We start from the raw sequence: 18,111 nt of genomic DNA, 5'->3' as shown, positions 1-18,111 counted from the left end.
GTCACCGCGAGCTTCCCACCTGCCTCTCTGTGCTGCCACCTAGCGCTCACACAGCCCAACTACCAGCAGAAAGCGGTGCAGCAACCTGCACGTACTGTTTAACCCCTGACACGCTGCACCCTCTATGGAAATACACTCGAATATTTATTAGTGTTGTAGTTTATAAGGTCTATTAACAGGATTTATCAGAAGCAGCGATCCCCTGTGCCCAGCAGTGCTCATTACAGTGCAGCACTTTATTACCAGGCAGACATCATGTAAATGCGCCCTACACTGCACATTATAGCCACATATCCTGCAGACTGCGGGGTCCTGTGAGCGGTGAGTGCTGCGCCTCCTGTATTATCCAGGGGTCTTCTACTATCAGCCACGGTCTCTGGTTCCCCGGAGATCACGCGTGTCCTCCCCCTGTCCCTGCTCCATCCTGTGCGACCCGCATCCAGCCCTGCTGGAGATATACGGGACGGTGGGGAAAGTTCACCGACAATGCTGGAGAAAACCGCCGAGGCTTCTGCTGTATGGGATGAGCGACCCTACTAGTGTATATATATATATACCGTGCACGTATCTCCCACATATAGGGTGCACACATAGTGTATAGACAGCTGGACATGTATATTCTGTGCACGTAGCTCTCATGTACATGTGCAGCAAGGGATTGCGGAACAGCAGCATTTAGCCCCCACTCACAATGGCTGCCAGGCAGCGTCCAAGAAAACGTCCTAGTTGTTCCATAATATAGATCATAAACAAGGCAGCACCCCAATCCAAACAAGAACAAACTGAAAAAAGTGGACTTTATTAGGCCCAAATGGCAACATTTCGAGCAAAAGTGACTTTGAATGCTGCCTTCTTTATGATATATATACTCTGCAGTATCTTTCATGTACTGAGTGCTTACATGCTGTATATAAATATATGCACTGGCTGACACAGACAAAAAGGGCACCGATGCATCTACAGCATGTATATATGGCGTGCACGTACCTCTCATGTGAATGATGCATACATACCATATATATATATATATATATATATATATATATATATATATATATATATATATATATATATATATATTCTGCGCACGTACCTCTCATGCACAGGGTGCACGATCCTGTATAGACTGTATATATATATATATATATATACCCCTGCTGTTCCCCATTGTATACAGTGATCAGCATTCTAATGGAGAGGTGCAGTGAGCTGCTAATGTGGAGGATGGGAGGTTTGGGCACCAGGAGGGGGTCGGGGCTGCCCTGCTCTCTGCCTCCTGCACGTCCCTCACGTCCCCTCAGACCTCGGCACACCGCCCCCTCTCACCCTGGCAGCCCGAGCCCCCCAGCATCCTGCCGTCTCTCAGGGGCTGAGGGCAGATGCACAGGCATCCCACGGAGCCCCCCGCCTCACACATGAACCTGCCCCCGTACAATCCCATCACTCCCACCCGAGATGCGCTACACACAAATGGGAACCACTTTCCCCCATAGACAATAAAGTCTCTTCTGTACAATGACTACAATCTGAGGAAAATCAATGACAGGGTCTTTCCCAGCCCAGAGACAGAGCAGGGGTGACACCATACATCTAACTACTGAGGTGTGTGTCCTGCCCCTCATCTAGGTTTATTCTAAATTCCAGAATTAGTAATGCCCCCCTCCATAAACGTCATTATGGAAGTCTTACACATGATCTATAGGTGACCACTATAGTGACCATATGAAGGAAGATGTTTCGGTGATTGATCTCCACGGCGCATATATTATTACATATAGGTAAAGTTACTTTTGTGGCCAGGAACAAAGTCTAGTTTCATTTAACCCCTTAGTGACAGAGCAAAGTTTGACCTTAAAGGGAGCCTGTCATGTCCCCAAACACTATTGACCTGCAGATATGGGGTCCGATCATGGACCACGATGCACGGGCTTGCCACGGGTCTCCCAACCTGAGCATGACGGCCTCAAAGAAGTGTATGAAGCTCCCATGCTCCGGTTGGGAGATCCGTGGCCAGCCCGTGCATTGTGGTCTGTGATCGGACGTCCGCATGAGCCCTAAGTCTCAAGTGGGCCACACCTGACGCTATCAGCGGGGGGCTTCATTCATTCACAGAACCATTTCTCAGTACATAAACCTGTTAATAAGTTCTGTGGTGTGGAAGACACCTAGGTAGTGAGGAAACATATGATCATTGGCATGTTGTGCCGGCTCTGGTGCCATTTGAAGCCCCGACTCTGGCACTGCTAGCCATTGTGCAAAACTAACTGGTCTCTGCTGAATTCTCTTGTAATCTAATCTAATGTTACACAAGATAAAGCTTAATGGCGTTATGTATCCAAGTATTATACAGACCGTTGTCTGACTGGAATACAATTGTTCTCTGACAGTAAGCTTCATATCTCGCTCTGCTTAGAACAAACTAGATTTACACGACTAGTGGGCATGTTCTTATGTATCACTGGCCACCTCAGACCCCAAATGCCCCTTCTACAGCAGGGCCCCTTACATCTACAGTAGATTGTAAAGGTTACCACGTACAGAGATGCTATTTAATCTGGTAGAAATGACTATACATAGAGCTGCCAGGTTATTCCAGTAAACACCATTATACCTCCATTTTAGATACATGCCCTCCAGGCTCCATACACTTTAGAGCACTGTCAGCCTAACCAATTTTTTGGCCTACTGTTATGTTGCCCAACTTTCCCGTGCAGAGGAGCGATGTAAATGTATCTGTGTTGTCTATGAGAGAGCCACTGTCAGACATCTCTGGAGGCAGCTTACTCTTAGGGCAGGAGCAGGCGGCCGTAGATTCTCTCATCCAAGAGAATAGGGCTGATTATGCAAATCCAATGACACTGATCAGAGTGTGATCCAATTCTCTTGCTTGAGGTGAAGATGGTGAAGATGGAGGAAAAAAAAATTCTCTACGTTCTCCATTGTGTCAGTCCATGGAAATCGGACTGCACTCAGATGTGATCCAATTGCAGTCTGATGTTTTCCACACATTCAATGAATTGCATGGCTGAGTGCGATCTGAATATTGGGTATGCCGCGATTTGTTCCTTGGACAGTGTCTGAGGCAATAGTCAGACATGTGCACCGCCCATAGGATAACATTGGTTCGAGTGTGATCCGATGTTTTGTCGGACTGCACTCGGATCAATAATACGGTTGTCTGCACAAGCCCTTAAAATTTAAAAGGATTTGCAGTCCAAGTCTGGTCACGATGGATCCTTATTTGAGCCCAATAACATCTGTAAGGGAGAGTCGGGGAGGGGGAGAGCCATAGATATTAGAATGTCTGTAAGGTGCTGTTGAAATTAATACTGCTACAGTCATAGGCAGAAGTGTTGGCACCCTTGAAATTGTCCCAGAAAATAAAGTATTTCTCACTGGTACAAGGGAAAAAAAACAGAAAAAAGTCAAACTGGACATAATTTCACACAAAACCCCCAGAATATCCCATAAAAAATTGTTGGCACCTTTACAAAACTGTGGGTAAATGACTTTCTTTCAAGCAGGTGACGCTTGTTAAAACTCACCAGTGGCAAGTAGCAGATGTGGACAATATGAAAATCACACCTGAAACCAGATAAAAAAGAGGAGACGCTAACTCAATCTTTACCTTGTGAGTCTGTGTGTGCCATACTATGCATGGATAGCAGATAGAGGAGGGGAGAACTGTCTGAGAACTTGAGAACCAAAATTGTTGAACAATATCAACAATCTCATGGTTACAAGTCCATTTCCAGAGATCTTTCTGTTCCTTTATTCATGGTGTGCAACATAATCAAGAGGTTTACAACCCGTGGCACCAGGGCTGTGGAGTCAGAGTCGTGGAGTATGAGTCGGAGCCCATTTTGGTGGAGTCGGAGCCGGTGTCATGGAAATTGAGTGGGAGTCGGAGTCGGAGGTCTGGCTTACCGACTCCACAACCCTGCATGGCACTGTAGCTAATCTCCCAAGACGTGGACGGCAGAGAAAAATTGATGAAAGGTTGCAACACAGGACAGTCCGGATGGTGGATAAGCAGCTCCAATCACGTTCCTAAGAAATTCTAGCTGTCCTGCAGGCTCAGCGTGCATCAGTATCATGAATTAATTGAAATGCTATGGCAGAAAATCGAGGAAGATTCCACGGCTGACACACAGACATAGAAAGGCTAGACTGCAGTTTGCCAAAATGTGCGTGAGTAAGCCAAAATCCTTCTGGGACTCTTGTGGACAGATGAGTCGAAGATAGAGCTTTTTGATAAACAACATAATTCTACTGTTTACCGAAAAGGGAATGAGGCCTACAAAGAAAAGAACACAGTGCCTACAGTCAAATATGCTGGCGGTTCAAAGATGTTCGGGGTTGCTTTGCTGCTACTATCATGAAATCTATAGATTACCTAAGGATTTTGGGTCGCAATGTAGTGCCCAGTGTCAGAAAACTGGTTTTGCATCCAGCAGGACAATGACCCCAAACATACTTCAAGATGCACCCAGAAATGGAAGGATACGAAGTGCTAGAGAATTCTGAAGTGGCCAACAATGAGTCCGGATCTGAATAACACTGAACACCTGTGGAGATATTTTAAAATTACTGTTGGAGGAAGGGACTCTTCAAATATGAGAGATCTGGAGCAATTTGCAAAAGAAGAGTGGTCCAAAATTCCAGTCGCGAGGTGTAAGAAGCTTAGATGAATAAATACTATCTTGCTAAATATCTATATTGACATAAAGAAATTAATGAGAAAGGTATGTGTAAGAAGCCCGTTGATGGTTATAGGAAGCAATTTATTGCAGTTATCTATTCCAAAGGGTGTGCAACCAAATGTTAAGTTGAAGGTGACAACAATTTTTGGAGTTTTGTGTGAAATTATGTCCAATATGCCTTTTTTTCAGTTTTGTTTGGTGATGTTCCAATACACACAAAGGAAATAAACATGTATATAACAAAACATGTGTAATTGGAATAATTTTCTGAGAGAAATACTTCTGGACCAATTTCAGGGGTGCCCACAATTTCGGCCGTGCCTTGGGAGGGATATGGAGTATCACAGGAAACGGTTCTATTTAAAAGTTCTGCTGGTTTATTGCAGTCATTATAAACCACATCACAGGAAACTCAAATACCGCCCTTGTCGGGCACAAAGTAAAACATAAAGCAAAAAGTCCATACAATAGTGCTGGTTAAACCTGCCTGACTTAGCATCCAGCTTAGTCCATTAACAAAGGCATTCAATGCAGGAGATCTGCACACCTCCATACACACAGAGGAGAGCAGGAGCAGACTGGCCTGACGGGATACTGGTGAAATACCCGGGGGGCCCAAGAAGTTGGAAAAAAAAAACTTTTTAGGGGCATGGGTCCTTTAAAAGTCCAGACAGGGGCGCACGCATGCAAGGTTCATATCTGTAAAATATTGTTATTCAATATTGTTTTTCTCTAATTTTGGTTACCTATGATAAAAGATACCTTACAATGACGTTTTACTCAAATTGTGGAACTAAAATTTGGGTAAACCAGGTGTCAATCTGATGTCTCTCACCTAATAATGCCAATAATGCCATTAAATGGAGCAGTTCTGTTACTAAAGCAACACTTTAGTGGATCAACAGTCAGGGCTCTGCCATTACCGCTCGGCCAGCTGGCATGTATGACTGTAAATGACCTTCTCCTCATATACACTGGTCTCCAGCTGTGAGACCAAAGGACGCACTGGCGAAGCTCCAGTCTCCAATGAAAGTAGATGATGCTCTTCTGTAAGGGTAGGGTAGAAGCAAACTGTCGGCAAACAACTGACTTTTGCTACTAGCAGCTGCAGTCAATTAATTATGACCAGTCGCAGGGGTCTACAAGGATATATATGCAGGCTCATCCTAGACGTGAGATATATTTCACATTATCATTATGCTACATAAGAGAAGCCATGTGATATGTTCCCACATGCAGAAATCTTGCTTCTTTTCTTCCACGTTTTTTATGAAGGTTTCTAAACTAAAATACGCAATAGGAATCAGCTCTTTTATTGCATTTTTTAGGCGTTTTACCCATTTTCTGATGCATTTTTGGTTCTTCATTTTCTGGTTTGACTCAGAGTTTCTAAATGTGCTTTACAGTATAGAAATTCTGTACTGGATTCCACACTTAAAAATGTACCGTAATTGCATTTTTTACATGCATTTTTTCAGGATCCCCATAAAAAGCCTGCTAAATAATACTCAAGTCTGCTGCGTCTTTAATCACTCTGTAAGCTTCAGTCCTTATACAAAAAAATGCAGCATTTACTCTAGTGGGAACATGATCTAAATTATTTTTGGGGCAAGGAACTTTTGTATAGTTTGGGCACTGCATTCAGGATACCCAAGTTACAGCTGTAATCCTAGCAGTGCTAGAGAGCTACGGAAAAAAATGTTCCCATATTCGGAAAAATTGTCTAAAGTATTGGAACATTAGCAAAGAGTCTCTGGAAAAAGGTAATGGAGGAAATGACCCATGAATAAATTATTAGTGGTGGCAATGTAAGGTCTAACCATGTACAGTAGGTACGTTCATAGGGATTATTTCAATGTGTCATACATCATGAGCCCTAATGGAGTCAGTGTTTTACACTGTGTACATAACCATTAGGCTATTATATACAGGGTTTTTTTTACTGTAATTTTGAGCTTACGTTTCCATTTCTCTATTTCTTTGTTCACTTTTGCATTTATGTTATCTCGTGAACAGTCTTATTCATCTTGTAGCTTGGCTGTTCCTAAACATCAGATATTTTGCAGTTTTAGTTGAGTTTCGTGAGTACAAATATAAATGATTTTAAGAGCTTCTAAGGGTTTCTATGGACAACCACAGACTTCATTGCCTTTACCCTTCAACTCACTTAGCTTACGTGATAAAATCCAAATCCTTAAATGATACTTAACTAGCAGATAACTGTATAGACTATTTGAATATGCTGCATACATATGCTGTAACCATATTTACTGGTAACACATAATAAGCAAAAGTGTAAAAATGGCGGTCCAGGCAGACCAGAATATAGCGGAGCAACATCAAGAAATATAGGAAAGTCCATCAGTCCTTTACAACAAATAAAAATACTGTGGTCCTGACTCATGAAGGTGTTTAAGTTAGAAATATGGAACAAAACACCCTGAAAAGTCACTTTTTGGTGCAACTCTGGGATGGGTGGGGTGTAGCTAAGGTTGCCATCTAATTCGTAAAAATGCAGGCCACACAGCACAAAAATTCACCATTGGATAAGGATATCTATATTTCTTACACATAAGTATAAAAACAACAAGAAATGTACATAGAATAATACAACTGTGTGGCCTACTGGCTCTCAAGTGTCCTAGGTTTAACCTTAATCTCGTTTTTTTCTGAGGCACGTGCCCTGGAGGAATCCCAGAACAAAGCGAAACCTAGGTCAGGACCAGAATTAAATGAAACCGAGGTTGGGGAGAGCCAGTGTACCATGAGATTGCTTTATGTGTTAATACGCTTGGTTTTATACCGGTTAGCATGCAAATAAGATCTCCTTATCCTTTAACCAATGTGGGATGGTTCTACTATGCTTCCTACTCTTCGTATATCAACAGGTTGTGGATGCATGAAAAGCAACTTGTGAAAGTGTACATGGAGGAAGAGAAAATAAACTGTATGTGCTTGAGCAGTCCTTAATGAACCATAACATTTCTTTTCAGGCCATGACGGGTGGCAAGTTAAAATTTGGAAAAGACTGTGGCTGTCTTTAATAAGTGTGATTATTATTAAAGATGAATCCTCAAGTTACTTTTACACCTAACGACCTGCACCACATAACAACATTTGATATCCCCTTTACACACTCCTGGTGCGCACTGAACAATACGCTGTTCGGTATGCAATAGGCTGCCACAATGAGCTGCCGAGAACAGTTATCTGTTGTGCTGCACAATTCACCAGATGAACAAGGGTTTTGGCAGCCTGTTTACACTGAAAGATTATTGTGAATGCCCACCTGTGCTCAGGATTTGACTTGGATGGCATGGGGAGTTTTTTAATGTCACCACATTGCCAATAGATTCTTAAATGGTCCAATAGACATTGGAGATTCAGACTGCTCTTCTCTATTGCTAATAGTTACTCTGAATAGGTTTCCCTATTGTTTTACTTCCTGAGATCCTTCCAATTTGAATGAAACTTTCCTGTCTTTTGTGCTAGTGAAGCCATTATTCCTGTCCTCCATGTCACATTGATAGGTGTCCTGAAAACTAATATAAACAGGTAAGATTTCACCCTAGTTGTCTATTCGTTCTCCATGGCCCTGATTCATCATAGTCTGAGAACTATTTTTACTCCAGGAAAAAGGTACAAGTAGCGACTCAAGTTTGCGCCCTATTCATTATTGAATTTGTTTTATTTTATTTGGTTTCATTTTTTCTTTACAACATGGGCCTAGTTTTCCTTATCAGAGATGTTTTAGCCTCATAAATCATTTGCGACTTTTTCAAGTTTCGCAACATTTTTGCATAATTGTACTCCAATAACTTAGTGCAATAAAAAATCTGTCTAATGGGTTTTTTGTGCAAGATTTTAAGGAATCATGTGACTTTTTGCTCTAAAAGAGCACAAAAAAGGTAAAATACAAAAAAGAGCATCTTTGATTTTGCAAAATATTCATCAAGAAGTATGCACTGTTTAGAAGAATTTGGTGCAAAATACGGCAACTAATACCAGAAAACAAAAATAGAAAAGACGCTTAAAAAACCACAGATGATTACATAGATACTGTATTTAGAAATCGAGGTTAACTGCTCTCCCACCTCCATTTTTAAGTTATTTATCGGAGTACAGCTTAAACTGTGCCTCAAGTTCACTGAAGGATACAGACAGTTGCTTAGTAAGGGAAGTACCTGACACTCCTTATGTCAAGAAAAAATACTTCTTTAATAGTAAATCTAATAAATACACAAAATGCATCAGTCCAGAATTTTATCAGACACAATGTAAAATATAGAAATATATTCAAGCGTACAGTAAATAGTCAGCAACCACTAGAGTCCTCCAAAATGCTTATCGTAACTTCATAATTACCAAATAAAGAAACCATACAGAATTATGGATAAATGCATTATTGTACAGCATATATAGAAAAACATATCTGGTTAGAAACATCACATATACAGTATTTATACAATTGCCTATTAAAGAAGTATCTTTTCTTGCACATAACAGCTGTTGGGGTTTTCATTCTCATATACCCATGGAGTAGCATCCTTCCCATGCACTGAAACTAGATAGAGTGCTGGATATCTTATATACAAACTTTTATAGACACTTGGTTTTTTTTTTACCTTGATTGCGCTGAAATGCGTTGCTGTGATTAAAGTATGATGTCCCCACAGTGCCCTACGCTGTTATGATCCGGTGGTAGGATCACCAAACTGACCAGATAGGTAAACCTGAATAGAAGGACAAGCTCCGGGAATGCGGAACTATACCGACCGCAATCCTGATCCTATCCACACACACTAAAGGCAGCCGTGGAGCGTTACCTAAAAACCTAGACGCCTCTTCACAGCCTGAGAAACTAGCTACTCCTAGAGAGAAAGCAAAGCCTCACTTGCCTCAGAGAAATAACCCCAAAGTTTAGACAGCCCCCCACAAATAATAACGGTGAGTTAAGGGGAAAATACAAACGTAGGAATGAAAAACAGGTTTAAGCAAATGAGGCCCGCTAACACTAAATAGACAGAAGATAGCAGGGATCTGTGCGGTCGGTACAAAAACTATCAAAAACTATCCACGCAGAAGGTACAAGAACCCCCACACCGACTCACGATGTGAGGGGCGCACTTCTGCTCCCCAGAGCTACCAGCAAGCGAAAAATCACATATAAGCAAGCTGGACTGAACACATCATATACTGAGAAACATATTCAAGGAAACAATGAGCAAAAAGAACTAGCAAGACTTAGCTTCTCAGAAATAGACAGGTCACCAAGAAAATCCAGGCGAGGTCAGAACCAGTACTGAATACAACGATAGCAGGCAACAAGTAAAGGTCCAGGTGGAGTTAAATAGGAACCAGCATAGCAGGAAATGAGGCAGCTGAGCCCAGCTCCAGACCCGCAGTATCGCTAAAGGCCACCAGAGGGAACCCAGACGGAATTCACAACAGTACCCCCCCCCTTGAGGAGGGGTCACCGAACCCTCACCAGAGCCCCCAGGCCGATCAGGACGAGCCGAATGAAAGGCACGAACCAAATCGGCCGCATGGACATCAGAGGCGACAACCCAGGAATTATCCTCCTGACCATAGCCCTTCCATTTAACTAAGTACTGAAGCTTCCGTCTCGAAACACGAGAATCCAAGATCTTCTCCACCACATACTCTAATTCTCCCTCGACCAAGACCGGAGCAGGAGGGTCAACAGAAGGAACCACAGGCACCACATATCTCCGCAACAATGACCTATAGAACACATTGTGAATGGCAAATGATGCTGGGAGGTCCAAACGAAATGACACAGGGTTGAGGATTTCCAAAATCTTATAAGGACCGATGAAACGAGGCTTGAACTTAGGAGAGGAAACCTTCATCGGAACATAACGAGAAGACAACCATACCAAATCCCCCACACGAAGTCGGGGACCCACACAGCGACGGCGGTTAGCAAAGCGCTGAGCCTTCTCTTGTGACAACGTCAAATTGTCCACCACATGGTTCCAAATCTGCTGCAACCTATCCACCACAGAATCCACCCCAGGACAGTCAGAAGGCTCAACCTGACCTGAGGAAAAACGAGGATGAAAACCAGAATTGCAATAAAAAGGCGAAACCAAAGTAGCAGAACTAGCCCGATTATTGAGGGCGAACTCAGCCAATGGCAAAAAAGTCACCCAATCATCCTGATCCGCAGAAACAAAACATCTCAGATAAGTCTCCAAGGTCTGATTAGTTTGTTCGGTTTGGCCATTCGTCTGAGGATGGAAGGCCGATGAAAAAGATAATTCAATGCCCATCTTAGCACAAAAGGACCGCCAAAATCTGGACACAAACTGGGATCCTCTGTCAGACACAATATTCTCAGGAATACCATGCAAACGAACCACATTCTGAAAAAACAGTGGAACCAAATCGGAGGAGGAAGGCAGCTTAGGCAAGGGCACCAAATGGACCATTTTAGAAAAACGATCACAAACCACCCAGATAACAGACATCTTCTGAGAGACTGGAAGATCCGAAATAAAATCCATGGAAATATGCGTCCAAGGCCTCTTCGGGACAGGTAAAGGCAAAAGCAGTCCACTGGCACGAGAACAGCAAGGCTTGGCCCGAGCACAAATCCCACAGGACTGCACAAAGGAACGCACATCCCGCGACAAGGAAGGCCACCAAAAGGACCTAGCCACCAAATCCCTGGTACCAAAAATCCCAGGATGACCCGCCAACACCGAAGAATGAACCTCGGAAATGACTCTACTGGTCCATCTATCCGGGACAAACAGTCTCTCCGGTGGACAACGGTCAGGTCTATTGGCCTGAAATTCCTGCAGTACCCGTCGCAAATCAGGGGAGATGGCAGACAAAATCACCCCCTCTCTGAGTTCACCAGCCGGTTCAGAAACTCCCGGAGAGTCAGGCACAAAGCTCCTAGAAAGAGCATCAGTCTTCACGTTCTTCGAACTCGGAAGGTATGAAACCACGAAATCGAAACGGGAGAAAAACAGCGACCATCGAGCCTGTCTAGGATTTAGCCGTTTAGCAGACTCGAGATAAGTCAAATTCTTGTGATCCGTCAAGACCACCACACGATGTTTGGCTCCCTCCAGCCAATGTCGCCACTCCTCAAATGCCCATTTCATTGCCAACAACTCCCGATTACCAACATCATAATTCCGCTCGGCAGGCGAAAACTTTCTTGAAAAGAAAGCACATGGCCTCATCACAGAGCCATCAGAGCTTCTCTGTGACAAGACAGCCCCAGCTCCAATCTCAGAAGCATCAACCTCGACCTGGAAGGGCAGAGACATCCGGCTGACGCAAGACAGGAGCCGAAGAGAACCGACGTTTGAGCTCCTGAAAGGCCTCCACGGCCGCAGGAGACCAATTCATCACATCAGAACCCTTCTTGGTCAAATCCGTCAAAGGCTTAACCACACTGGAAAAATTAGTGATGAAGCGACGGTAAAAATTAGCAAAACCCAAGAACTTCTGAAGACTCTTTACCGATGTAGGTTGAGTCCAGTCATAAATAGCCTGGACCTTGACTGGATCCATCTCAATGGTAGAAGGAGAAAAAATAAAGCCCAAAAAGGAAACCTTCTGGACTCCGAAGAGACATTTAGAGCCCTTCACAAACAAGGCATTGGCTCGCAGGACCTGAAATACCATCCTGACCTGCTTCACATGAGACTCCCAATCATCAGAAAAGACCAAAATATCATCCAGGTACACAATCATAAACCTATCCAGATATTCTCGGAAGATGTCGTGCATGAAGGACTGGAACACAGAAGGGGCATTAGAAAGCCCAAAAGGCATCACCAAGTACTCAAAATGGCCTTCGGGTGTATTGAATGCTGTTTTCCATTCATCGCCCTGCTTTATACGCACAAGATTATACGCTCCACGAAGATCTATCTTGGTGAACCAACTGGCCCCCCTAATCCGAGCAAACAGATCGGACAACAGTGGCAAAGGATACTGAAATTTGACCGTGATGTTATTTAGAAGGCGATAATCTATACAGGGTCTCAGAGAACCATCCTTCTTGGCCACAAAAAAGAACCCCGCACCCAAAGGGGACGAGGACGGGCGAATATGCCCCTTCTCCAAAGACTCCTTGATATAACTCCGCATAGCAGCATGTTCTGGTACCGACAAATTAAAAAGTCGTCCCTTAGGGAACTTACTACCAGGAATCAAATTTATGGCGCAATCACAATCCCTATGAGGAGGTAGGGCACTGGACTTGGGCTCATCAAATACATCCTGGTAGTCCGACAAAAATTCAGGGATTTCAGAAGGAGTAGAAGAAGCAATAGACACTAAAGGAGCATCGCCATGAATCCCCTGGCAACCCCAACTTGACACAGACATTGCTTTCCAATCCAGGACTGGATTATGAGCCTGCAGCCATGGCAGACCTAACACGACAACATCATGCAAATTATGTAACACAAGAAAGCGAATCACCTCCTGATGTGCAGGAGTCATGCACATGGTCACTTGAGCCCAGTACTGAGGTTTATTCTTGGCCAATGGCGTGGCATCAATTCCCTTTAGTGGAATAGGGAATTGCAAAGTCTCCAAGATAAAACCACAGTGCTTGGCAAAAGACAAATCATCAAATTCAGGGCAGCACCTGAATCCACAAAAGCCATAACTGAGTAGGATGACAGAGAGCAAATCAAAGTAACAGACAAAATGAATTTAGGCTGTACAGTACCAATGGTGACAGACTTAGCGAAGTTTTTTATGCGCTTAGAACAATCTGAGATAACATGAGCAGAATCACCACAGTAAAAGCACAACCCATTCTGACGTCTGTGATTTTGCCATTCAATTCTGGTCAGAATCCTGTCACATTGCATAGACTCAGGCTTCTGCTCAGAAAATACCGCCAGATGGTGCACTGGTTTGCGCTCCCGTAAGCGCCGATCAATCTGAATGGCCAAAGACATTGACTCATTCAGACCCGTAGGCGTGGGGAACCCCACCATAACATCCTTAATGGCTTCAGAAAGACCCTTTCTGAAAATCGCTGCCAGGGCACACTCATTCCATTGAGTGAGCACAGACCATTTCCTAAACTTCTGACAGAAAACCTCTGCTTCATCCTGACCCTGGGAGAGAGCCAGCAAAACCTTTTCTGCTTGGTCTACCAGATTAGGTTCCTCATAAAGCACTCCAAGCGCCAGAAAAAACGCATCCACATTTTGCAATGCAGGATCTCCCGGCGCCAGAGAGAATGCCCAATCTTGAGGGTCACCACGCAACAAAGAAATAATAATTTTAACTTGCTGAACCGGATCACCAGAGGAACGAGGTCTCAGAGAAAGGAATAATTTGCAATTATTTTTAAAGTTCAAAAACCTAGATCTGTCTCCGGAGAACAGCTCAGGAATAGGTATCTTAGGCTCTGACATAGGACTGCGGACTACATAATCCTGAATGCCTTGTACCCTAGCAGTGAGATGATCCACACTAGAAGACAGACTCTGAAGGTCCATAGCTGCAGCTGAATTCTGAACCACCCAGAGATTAAGGGGAGGAGAGAGGCTAGACACACTGCAGAGGAAAAAAAAAATGAACTCAGGATTTCTCTTATCCCTCTTTTGCGATGCATTAACTCTTTATCGGCCTGCTGTACTGTTATGATCCGGTGGTAGGATCACCAAACTGACCTGATAGGTAAACCTGAATAGAAGGACAAGCTCCGGGAATGTGGAACTATAACGACCGCAATCCTGATCCTATCCACACACACTAAAGGCAGCCGTGGAGCGTTACCTAAAAACCTAGACGCCTCTTCACAGCCTGAGAAACTAGCTACCCCTAGAGAGAAAGCAAAGCCTCACTTGCCTCAGAGAAATAACCCCAAAGTTTAGACAGCCCCCCACAAATAATAACGGTGAGTTAAGGGGAAAATACAAACGTAGGAATGAAAAACAGGTTTAAGCAAATGAGGCCCGCTAACACTAAATAGACAGAAGATAGCAGGGATCTGTGCGGTCGGTACAAAAACTATCCACGCAGAAGGTACAAGAACCCCCACACCGACTCATGATGTGAGGGGCGCACTTCTGCTCCCCAGAGCTACCAACAAGCGAAAAATCACATATAAGCAAGCTGGACTGAACACATCATATACTGAGAAACATATTCAAGGAAACAATGAGCAAAAAGAACTAGCAAGACTTAGCTTCTCAGAAATAGACAGGTCACCAGGAAAATCCAGGCGAGGTCAGAACCAGTACTGAATACAACGACAGCAGGCAACAAGTAAAGGTCCAGGTGGAGTTAAATAGGAACCAGCATAGCAGGAAATGAGGCAGCTGAGCCGAGCTCCAGACCCGCAGTATCGCTAAAGGCCACCAGAGGGAACCCAGACGGAATTCACAACACTACGCACAGTAGGATGGTCTCACGCAACCCAAAACAATTAATGATGTCCTCACAGTGACTGATGATGCGGCCACAGTAACCCCAAACACAGTATGAGGCTTCCACGGTAACCCCAAATACAATATATTGCCTCTTACAGTATAATGGCCCCCACAGCACCCACGCACATTATAATGGATCTCCACAGCCCTGCACAGTATCATGACCCTCCACAGAGTATTTTATTGCAATAGTTCCCCTATATGGCCATGTGGTCTGCCTCTATTAGATAGTGTAAAGGGACCTTACACAGGCAGATTTTCTTCCCAAATCAGTTGATAGTAATTATTTATCTCCATATACCAGGTGCATTTGGATCGTTAGCAGGGCCGGCGTTAGGGGAAGATAAACTAGGCACCCACTCCCCCAGTGGCCCCTATCCAGTTGCGCGCTACTAATAGCAACACACCACGGGGCTGCCATGGGGCCCATTAGGGGGCCTAGTGTCGGCTCCACCCCCCCGCATCATGCATTCAACTGTATCAGCATCAAAAATGGCATGTCTTGTACTATATGGAGGTGCATTGTACAATATGTAGGACTATGGGATGCATTACACAATATTGAGGACTCTGGGGAGTGTAGTATACTATATGGAGGCCTTTGAGGGGTGTATTATACTATATGGAAGATTTGGGGGAGTGTATTATACTATGTGGTGGACTCTGGGGTGCATTATACTAAATGGAGGAATATTGTAAGTGTAATATATTATATGAAGGACCATGGGGAGTGTATTATACTATGTGGAGGACTATGGGGCACATTATACTATGTGGAGGACTATGGGGCACATTATACTATATGGAGGACTATGGGGTGTGCATTATACTCTATGAACGACGATGGGATGCTTTATACTATGTAGAGGACTATGGGATGCATTATACTAAACGAGCATAATGCTATTCATTGGGTGATTGGATTGTTTATGCCAGAACAAAAATCATTGTTCTCAGCAGCACATCGCCGGTATAAACTGCAGATGTGCTGCTGATAACATGATACTGTATGGGGACAGATTGAACTACTAGTGATCGCTCAGTGCCCGTGATTCTTCCTCAGTGTAAAGAGGCCAGGAAGCAAGCGTTGAATGACGTCAATACTGTCGATATCATTCGTTTAGCGGCCTGAAGTCAGCACATGTAAAGGCAACCGAAATGTTCCTGTGTGATGGTGCAATATGTGAGCATTTTGGGCCCCACTTTGTCTAAAACCGGCCCTGATCGTTAATGCACTCTTTTGCTTTCATACAGTTTAATTATTATCGGCAGCACATTCCTGTTTATTATATAGGGAGATGTACTGGTGACAATTGATGATTTTAATGTCCTCATAGAAAATACAATCAAATGACAAACCAGCATTTTCTCATTTCTCATTTGGTTGGCAGGCATGTTTGAACGAGTCAGAGAAAATAACATTTGTCTGACCGATATCGGGCACTGTAAATGGACCTGTCCTTTCCAATAACTACACAACATGACAATCTGCACACACACAGATAACAATTACCAGAAATAAAAAGAGAGCGAGTCACAACTTGGCAACTAATTAGTTATCTTCAAAGCAAATACAACTGAGACAAAAGAAACAGAGAGACGCTGAGATTTTAACATTTCCTTGGCACCTTGGGCATTCATCCTGCACTCTGCAAAGGAAATCTAACACGCACACGTTCAGTATTTTTCGCGGTTTTTTTCGCTATAAAAACGTGATAAAACCGCGAAAAAAACGCTTACATAAGCCTCCCATTATTTTCAGTGTATTCCGCATATCTTGTGCAAATGTTGCATTTTTTTCCGCGAAAAAATCGCATTGCAGAAAAAAAAGCAACATGTTCATTAAATTTGCGGAATTGCGGGGATTCCGCACAACTAGGAATGCATTGATCTGCTTACTTCCCGCATGGGGCTGTGCCCACCATGCGGGAAGTAAGCAGATCATGTGCGGTTGGTACCCAGGGTGGAGGAGAGGAGACTTTCCTCCACGGACTGGGCACCGTATAATTGGTAAAAAAAAAAGAATTAAAATAAAAAATAGTCATATACTCACCTTCGATGGCCCCCGCAGTCTTCCCACCTCTCAGGTGCATGCTGCCGCTTCCGTTCCTATAGCTGGTATGTGTGAAGGACCTTCGATGACGTCGCAGTCACATGACCGCGATGACGTCGCGGTCACGTGACCGCGACGTCATCGAAGGTCCTGCACACACACCATCTATAGGAACGGAAGCCGCTGAGGAGTTCGGCTGTCTGCAGAAGGTGAGTATAACCATTTTTTTTTATTTTTTTTTAATTATTTTTAACATTCTATCTTTTACTATTGATGCTGCATAGGCTGCATCTATAGTAAAAAGTTGGTCACACTTGTCAAACACTATGTTTGACAAGTGTGACCAACCTGTCAATCAGTTTTCCAAGCGATGCTACAGATCGCTTGGAAAACTTTAGCATTCTGCAAGCTAATTACGCTTGCAAAATGCTAAAAAAAAACGCGAAGAAAACGGGAAAAAAACGCAAAAAGAAACATGCGGATTTCTTGCAGAAAATTTCCGGTTTTCTTCAGGAAATTTCTGCAAGAAATCCTGACGTGTGCACATACCCTGAATGTTTTGTTTGTACTAATTACAAATTGGGGAAGTTCAGTAGGAAGCGGAGAAAGCATACGATCAATTAGTAATCTGTCAGTAAATATTGTTTCTTCTTTGCATAGATGATGATTTAATGTCGGTTATTATTAATAGTCTGGCTGAATCCAGTGATATCTTGTCATTAATGGCTGTGTTTAATACCATATAGCTACACAGGTGAAGCTAACCTAAGGGGCATTTACACTGCTCAGTAATCCTTCAGAGTCTAACATTAACGACCCATCATTCACAATAATTGTGCAATGGGTTTTCAGGGGGACCAATCTCCTCATTAGCTTTTTGCTAATATTGTATTTCAACATTACCATATAC

The 18,111-nt window shown here is 43.5% G+C and overlaps 1 protein-coding gene across 1 annotated transcript in view; it reads right to left on the bottom strand.

Moving 5' to 3' along the window:
• The window catches only part of PFKFB3 (6-phosphofructo-2-kinase/fructose-2,6-biphosphatase 3), a 105,018-nt gene that overhangs the window by 14,274 nt on the left and 72,633 nt on the right, over nucleotides 1-18,111 (bottom strand). The window lies entirely within an intron of this gene.

The sequence above is a fragment of the Ranitomeya variabilis genome, chromosome 5, assembly GCF_051348905.1.
Source record: "Ranitomeya variabilis isolate aRanVar5 chromosome 5, aRanVar5.hap1, whole genome shotgun sequence".
NCBI lineage: Eukaryota > Metazoa > Chordata > Amphibia > Anura > Dendrobatidae > Ranitomeya > Ranitomeya variabilis.
The sequence above is the reverse complement of the archived record's forward strand: the minus strand, read 5'-3'. Positions and strand labels throughout refer to the sequence as shown.